Raw genomic sequence first — 9,232 nt, 5'->3', positions numbered from 1 at the left:
GGCAGACCTCAGCCAAGGCCAAACTTTGAAGTGATATTTTAGGTTGCAGCACAATGACAACACAATGATAAGTTTCAGTGATATCATCCGTGACACCAAATTTCACCCCAATTTGCTCCAGCCCACTCACACTCCTAATTCTTCTTTGTGTACATGCCTTACATTTGCTGTTTTTACCAGTTGGCTTCAAAATGACTATTGTGCAAAGTGTCGTTAAAAAACACAAACTGTTTATTTTAACAATAAAGAGGCGATTGATCAACTGCTGTCTGTCTTTTCACTGTTACAAAAGGGGTTATGATGAATTTACTGAAGTGAAGATTTAAAGCTGCTTGTCAACTAGTATTAGTGGGTGCTTTTTCAGATGAGCATGCATAGCACATGGGCTGGATAGACGACATACTGTACCTGGCAAGTGACCGTGTGAGTGATCTCATTTCTACCCGGTACGTGCAGTGAGCTCTGGCAGGCAGGCAGTTGCAAATTGAGACGCACACATCTATTACAAATTTGTGTGTCGCAGACGAGTGTACAACGTATCCTAGGGTGACCATATTTTCAAAGAAAAAAATAAAAAGAGGACACGGCCTGACCTTGAGGTATTTCAATGAAAGTCAGTTAACTGCCATATGCAATAATTCAAACTTTTTTAACATATGCCTCTGTATGGATAGAAAATAAAACAAAAAAACATTACTTTCTTTTGAAGTCTTACATTTTTTTGCTCAGCAATCTTTTTTTTTTTCACTTTGAGCAGGGTTCGTACCCATTGTCGCCAGTGCGGCAGGTCAACATTTGGCACTCAGCTATAGTTCTGGGTCACCGTCACAGCCAGTGCGCAGTTTGTCAGTCACGGTAAACACGGTGCAGTGCACACCACCTCCCATTTGCCGCACGACGACAAAACGGACAATTTCATTTAACTTATAAATCCCGCCCGGAAATGATGTAGTAAAGTGGACATCTCCCTAGTAAATATCAATGCCAAACATCATGTAAAGTTAAACAGCAATTTAATTGAAGCACATCCACAAAGCCAAGCTTTCCTTTTGTACCATTCTTTGTGAAAAGTACGAATAATTCTCTGTCCCTTACTTTGCTGAAGGCTAAGGCGTTGGTGTCCCATGAAGGTCACGATACGATAATTATCACAATATTGTGGGGGGATTGGTGATATTTAAAAAAAGAAAAAAAAAGAGCTCATACTAAAAAAAAAACACAACATTGTGCTTTTGTACATAACAACAATGCATATAAACCACCTACAATCTATAATAACAATATTGAGGCACTTACTTGCTAATGCAAGTACACATTGATCGCTTCACAGGCAGATTCGGTTCCCCTTCATCTGACAATTAGCATAGATTTTAAACATAGAAGGCCAAAACATCCCTAATGAAAATTAAGTTGAACTAGCTAGCCAATAGAGGGTGCTAGAACCGCACAAATGGAAATCAACCTGATTTTTTTTTAACAGATGTGTTCCTTTGAAATATTGTGAACATGACGACGACGATATTGTGGCAGTTTTAATATCACAATATCACGATATTGCCCTTAATGTTACATCCCTAGTAAAGGCTGCGTAGTGATCTGCAAATGGTTTCATTTCAGCCTTGGGCAGGCAGTGCCTACCTTGGCTGCCCTGACGGCATGTCACTGATGTCTACAAATATATTACCTCAAATTTAAGGCATTGCTGATAGTTTGCTGCACGAATCCACCACCTGTTGATATTAGTGAGGTGTTGCCAAAACTTGACACGTCAACTCGTCGGTTCAATGCCAAAGTATGGATTTCATCTGTTTATTTATTCTGCTTCCTGCTTTGACGACGAGGGTAAAAACTGTAAGTATGAAGATGTATTTGTATTGACATTTGAAGCGCATATGCTGTGACTCAAATAAAAGTACATGGACCTTGACAAAAAGATGTGATTATTGTTTTTGCCATTGATGTCATTGGTTGTATTTTTAGTGATACTGGTACAATGTTTTGCTTAAGGATATCCCTCTTTTTCTACTTGATGATTTCTTCTGATCATCTTTCTCTCATTTCTCGGGAGGGTTTGAATGCAACACACAGCTGTGCCAGGTGAAATTACTATAGTTACTCATCTGTATCATCTGTTCAGTCTGTCTGATATTTTGGATGAGATGGATATTTTTTATTGTCATGTACCGATTTCCTCACTAAAGCCATAAACCTCAGTTGTCATAAATCTTTGAGTGTCTTTTAATGGACGCCAGACTTACAGTACACGATCTTCATAATTGCACCCAGTGGTTGCAGAAATAACGCATTCAGGTCAGTTCACTGCTCCAAATGTGCACTCATGCTTATTGTAGTCCACAAAATGTTTTTGGATTCAAATACTGTACAAGTGGGCCAGCGTCCTCTGCTTTCCATTTTAAAATCATGTCTGACACAAGAAGTTCATTTCCAAGACTCCACCAGCCGCAATTAAGAAAAACAACCAATTTTTGGGGCGGCTGATGGAGAATTTTTCAACTTTCTGCCCATTAATTCTCAGGCCAATTGTTGATCGTTTATTCCTGATTAGCATGTACGCCTCATATTAAAGTGTTAGAATGTCCAATCATTATGCATGTTCTCCTCGTGCTGGCGTGGGTTTCCTCTGTCAAGATCTGATTGGTTGTTGTTCTATTTCATGACATCCCTACAGATTGTAACAATAACTGAACAAAGATGTGGCAGCGAACGTTGCTCGCGCCATGTTTCCTGTAAGCATTCTGCCAGGAGCATTTGACCTGTTCTGTTTCAAACCTTCTTTATAATATTTGCTTTTGGCAGCAGAAACGCCATTCAGATTTGCAATGTGGCTGCAACAGCTGAATACAGGTTGCCAGGAGCCCCTAGGCTAAAGTTTAGAGCCCCGCCCAAACTGCTTCAACCCCTCGAATGATGTAATGCAAGTGTTCATCAACCTTTATTGAGCCAAGGCACACATTTCACATGGGAAAAAAATCTCACGACATACCACTTAGCAAAACGATTCACAAAAAGTCGAAAAACGAGCTAATTCCGTATCTTCAGTCATCTACTGGAGAAGCATTAGATTGTTTTGTTGTTACTATACGTGGTTGGCATAGATAAACAAAAACGTGTTTTAATGAGAAAATAATGGTCCAAATCTGCCCAATTGACACTGGATAATTACGTCGAATGGTCTCTTAATGCACACTAATGTGCCACGGCACACTGATTAACATCACTAAGCTATCAGATGTTTTAAATGTATTTTTGTGAGCCACTGAGAAGGACGAGGAATGCACGTTTAAATCAAATTGTCTGTTTTTTTTTTTTTAGGGCCTTTTGGGAGGACTGCAGTATTCATGGGACCCTTAAGCTTCAGCCTCTATTTTTTTCCTGGCCTCTCAAATGGCAAGTTATTTCAGGTCAAGCATTAAATCAGTACCTGTTCTAACAATGTTTTCTTTCTGAGCTGGATGAGATAATGCTGCTGCTGAGCAAACTTTAAAAACATATTCAAATTTAGGAACAATTCTCAAGGTAAGAGCCCATATGAAAAAAGGGGGAAGATGCTACATTCATATTTCCATTTTCCATATGTACTGTTGTGACATCACATTACAAATGCAAATATCACCATGATCTGATAAAGATGATCTTATCTTCTGAGGCAACGCTCGTGGCCTTTCTGGCTGCCTCATAATTCTGTATCGGGGTCTCAAATTTATCAGGATAATAATGTACAGCCACCTACTTGAGATCAAAATGTAACTTTTTAGATCACTTATGGGCTACCAATGACGTTTACATGCAGTGAAGTTTAGGGGTAAGGTCAAATTCCGGTTCCTGAAATATTCAGGATAACCCGTATAAAGTGTTCCCTCCCTATATTATGGTTGTTTATCTTGGGTTGTACTTCACTATATGATGGATTTTTGGAGATTATTAACCGCTCCAAACCCCCTGCCTAACCACGCCGTATTTAGTGTATTCTTTATTTATGCTGCTATTTTTCTTCTTGTATTTACAAAGTTAACTAGTGTTTCGAAGGATGGTAAATGTGTGATGTTGGTGTTGTCATTAAGGCTCACTAGAAGTGTAACTCGCCCCCAAAAAACAAACAAAAAAATTAAAAATCAATAAATTTTTACATTATTATTATTATTATTATTATTTTTACATCCTGTAATTCGCAGAAATTCGCGGGTGTGTGTGGAATGTGGGTACAGTATATAGACACTGCGTTCCTATAGTTTGCATATTCTGCGGGTTTTCTCTGGATGCTTCAGCTTCATCCCACATTCCAAAAACAAGTACCGGTATGTATCTTCCATTTTGTTTGTTTATATATGCCATGTATGAACGACTGAAAATCAGTCCTGGATGTGCCTCGAATCTAGCAGGATATAAATTTCCTCTTTTTTATATATAAATTATTGTGTAGCGTTGTAAAGCCCCATTATATCATATAAATGAAACAATTTAAACATCAAAATTGTTCCAGTTAAACGGTGTTGCCACATCGTAAAAGTTTTCCCATTTATACGACTACACCAGAATGTTTATTTTCGTCACATCGGACTTTTGTTTTCACTGGCATCGATATCTGACAACATTTTCCTTTAATAACCCACCCAGGCTGCCATGTGCTTATTACACAATACATTCATCATCCAAATCTCTCCCCAGCTGGTTTGCAGTGCACATGATGTGTAACATGGGAATAGCGTGTCGATGTCAAGGCGCAGCGGGGCACTGAGAGAGCAACTCGTGTTTGTCCAAGTTTGTCCAAAGTCTCCTCGTGGCTCCCCGAGGGAGGATTTGGCAGGGGAAGCCAAACTATGCCACCCAAGGTAGTTGGACAACCTTTGACCCCGTGTGACATCCCTCATGTGACCTGTCTCGCTGTCGGAGGGAGTCGCGTCTCACTGCTTTTCACTCTTGCATTTTATTGTACTTTCCCACCCACGGTGAGCTCTTGCATCGTCCAGCTAAGAACGGAAACTGCGTCGTATTTCTGCATACTTGAAAATGTCCATGCTGTGGCTCAAGTATGACCAAAAGAGCACATTGTGGCTATATCTCATTGTGCTTGTCAGGTGAATGCATAACATTCAAAGTTGTCATGGCAAGCAAAACTCTTACATGAAGCGCCATGGATGTCATGTAAAGAGAACTTCATATAATTGTACCATCAACCCATCAATGGTTTGAGAAAAGCACAATTGAGATCAAGATGGAACAATATCGGTGTCGGTTATGAAGTTTTTGAGAATATTTCCAAGCAGCAGCATCTGTCACTTTGAAGAAGATGATAATTCCAAAAACTTAAGCTTCAAAGCTGTGCCTTGTGTTTTTATTATGTCTCAGAAGTTTTTTGTCATCTTTACTCCCACAGCTTTTATTTATTTTTTGCCTTTTGTCTTCAATAATGAGTCATTATTTTATTTATTTATTTATTTTTAAGTCCTGTAGATAAACTCCAGATCTGCTCCAGTAGCACTTGCCAGATCCCGAAGGCTGTTTTTTTTTTTCTTCCACAAGTCTGTACCGTACTATTAAAAATATGTGAGTCCAAATTGAGTTAGGTGACAGTTTAACATGTGGTTTATGTACATCCATGATCAGATTCAGTGGAACCGCCAAAAGTTAAAGCAATGCCTCAAAAGTCAAACAAAAACCGAGACTGCAATGTGAAATTTCAAAAAGTTTTTTGAGACTCCAGCTTAGTTGGTCCAATGGTTGTCAACCTTTTTTTCATTGATGTACCTCCTGTCAAATATTAGAACATGTCAGCATCTGCATGTGCCACTGCAAATTATACAATTTATTTTCAAATACTGTGATGATTGTTCTCTTTTAAAATGTACTAATTAGCCTTTATAAGTGATCACGTAAGATGCAACAGACTGCATATTATTGTATATTCATTTTGAGAGCCTTTTGCTAAATAGAGAAATGTTCCTGTGACCACTATGACACTATGATGGTGTCAAACTCAAGGCCCGGGGGTCACATCCGGCCCACCACACCTTTTATGTAGCCCACAAAACCAAATTTAGTGACCTTTTTTTGCAATAACTTGAACAATAAATCAACAAACAATTATCCTTGACTTGTGATTTAAAAAATAGCAAGCCATCAATTTATTGTGTGTACGTAGACAATAACGGAACATAACAATGAGACGACAAAACATTTATTGGGTTTTACCATCATAACATCTCAAAGTGGGCCTTGACAAAAATGAGTCTGACAACCCTGCACTATTATTATTTTGTCTGCTCACACGTGGACGTTTGCTTGTTCATACGTTGACCACCATCCAACTCTGCCATGATACAAACTGCTGTGTGATGATGAATGGAGACAGTCGATATTATCCTTAATAATTATTACTACAGCTACTAGAAGCTCACTAGAAACTATTACAATCCAATAGCTGTCATCAATATAACTAGATTTGTGTACTATTATTGGATGAAATGGTTTAGATGTTCATTCTTGGCAAACACAACACATGAAAAGCTTGAACAGGTTCTGTCCATTGTCAAAAAGGCCTGCAACATCCCAAAACTAATTGAAACGTACTTGCATGGCTTTGCTTTCGTCCTTTGGTGTTTTGCTCGTGCTTTGTGTTTAATATCACACCTACCGAATGAGGCCATTAGAGACATTAAGACTTATGAAACACATACCAGGAGTTCGCTTTAACCTTTTCCCAAGTAATGTAAGTTCATGAACTGGAGCATGTATGAGAAACATTTCACCTCTCCTGGGTCAGGGAGGAAAAGTTCCAGTCCAATATCAGCTTATAACCACACGGAAAGGTAAATGTTGGAAGCTTGTTTTGTGTTCTACCACTGACCAGAGACTTACAAATTGTCCAGAAAGCAAAAGTCTACTACTGCCTATTAAAATTAATGCTTTAATGTGAAATAATATATTATCACTCATTTACTTTGGCTTTAATCCAGAGACTTTTCCAGTATCGTTTTCACTGTAGCATAACCTGATTAAAGACATTCTGAGTGGACATTTTTTTTTTTTAACTTGCTTTTGTCGGCCTAGTCGTCAATCACATAAAATCTTCAAATGTAAAATAAAAATCATTTTTAATCCTTCATTCTGCGCTCACCTTCAGATGGTGACATGTTTTGCTTGGATGTTCTCCTTCTGCTCTCTCGGTAGTTAAACTTGAACTTTTCTTGTTGCGGTTCAGCTCACTTGAGAAATCTTTCCAGTTCTTTTAATACTCTGATGTGAACGTCCGCTACAAAACGTAGCTTTGAATCAAAATCTTAAACATGTCACACATTCAGGTTTCAATTCCTGAATCAGGAAGTTCTTATTTCATGGTATAGCACAAGCAGCCTTTTAAGCAATTGTTAGCATTTTGGATATTCCAGTATTTCATTTTCAGCAGTAAGAAGGTAATATTTTGTCTATAATTAATGTGACAACTGCATTATTTTTCATGAACACACCTTAAACATTTTGCCACTTGCTGTCGACTGAATATGACATCACAGGCGCTCTGGAAACTGGTAATGACCAATCAGTTTGCTAACGTCACATGACCAAACCCAGAAAACAGGTGAGCCAATTCCCTGTTTCCTGAGCAACTCTGATGTCATTTTCAGTTTCAGAAAAAATAATTTAGTCATCAAATTAATTCTAGACAAAATAACTTTTTTACTGCTGAAAATGGCTAAATGAGTCAAGTATCACTTTAAAATGAGGGATTCAAGTTCAACCAAAAGTATAGGAAAAATATAGCTTGAAAATTGTTTAAATTGGTAAGAATGGTGAAAAACAGATTCACACTTTAGCTCCACATTTCAGTTTTACATAGTTTTCAGTCCTTGCATGTTTTCATCAAATATTTTGTGTAATGTGTATAATATTATGAATTCAGCTTAAAGGGTCTTTAGCTACTTTCTAAACTTGTCAGGCTGTTAAAAAAGTGATATGCATAAGGTGCATTGGCAATGCCAAATCACATTCATATGCCTTCATCGAGTATTTTTATTTTTATAATAACCTATCTTGTTTTTACACCTGTACGGAAAAAAAAATAAATCTGTTTTTTAAGATAACTTTTTAATAACGATATCTGTATGATCATGGAATGTATTATTCTCTTTCTAGCTATTGTTTTCTATGTGAAATTAAAAACAAGTATGAACAATGGAAGTTGACCATTTGTGTGCAACTTTCTGCTGAGTTATTGTAGGGTGCAAACAATATCCTTGAATTTTTGTGTTACTTCCCCACTCCACTTTTGAAGACTGTTACAATTGCAAGATAATTTAGAGGTACAAAATCTGGATCGTTTTCAGGTTTCCTTGATGTTTTCCAAAGTAAACCAAAATGCCATAGCAGAGATTCAACCAAGCATTAAATTCTACACTTGTCTCGAATAAAATCCTAATTTGTACAGGTAGCGTCTGTGAGCATATGTGCTACTTGTCTAATATAAGTCCCTAATGTGAGGGTGACATTGCATTGCCTGGAATTGTGATGACTCTTTATGCTCATCAATGAAGACGCATTTTACAGTGAAATCGTGCGGCTTCAGTGGTAATTGCCTGCAGGCCTGCTTTGCTTTTGCGGAGGAAATAGCTGGGAAGTCAACGCTCTGTTTAGTTAATGATGCTTGTCAGTTAAATGGCAACAGAGGACTCTGATAAGCAGGCAACAAAGACAGTCGACTGATGCCGACATCACAGAGTAACGATTCATTGAATGGGGATCATAGCAAGCCTCCCCCGCAAGTGATGTCCTCTAAAATGAGCCGTGAATGATGATGTCGATTTTGTCTTCTTTTCACCAGCCTCATTCTTTCGACGTGTTTTCCCGAATATGCAAATAAACAAGGATGCATTGCATGTGGAGCTGGGACTCACCAATACATGATTTAGGATGATATTTATCTCATGTTCAACTTACTTTGTCCCCTTTCTCTCCCTTTTGTTGCTTGTTCAAACACAAGATATTTGGCGAGTATTGATCAACATGCTCCCAGCAGCCTGTGGAGATGGGGGGGACCCCTAAATACTCAGCCAAGATGGAGCAGAGGGCATTCTGAAGCCCCCTGGAGCTGTGTACGTGAATGTGTCTTTTTTTTTGGTTTGTTGTGGGAGATGTCAACTCTTTCATCCTCATTTCTCGCCCTCTCTGTCTTTCTTTCAGCCTTTTCACACGTCCATGGTCCTCGTCTGTCTCAGCGAGA

Source organism: Festucalex cinctus, chromosome 6 (assembly GCF_051991245.1).
Source record: "Festucalex cinctus isolate MCC-2025b chromosome 6, RoL_Fcin_1.0, whole genome shotgun sequence".
Taxonomy (NCBI): domain Eukaryota; kingdom Metazoa; phylum Chordata; class Actinopteri; order Syngnathiformes; family Syngnathidae; genus Festucalex; species Festucalex cinctus.
This window is presented reverse-complemented; position numbering follows the sequence as displayed.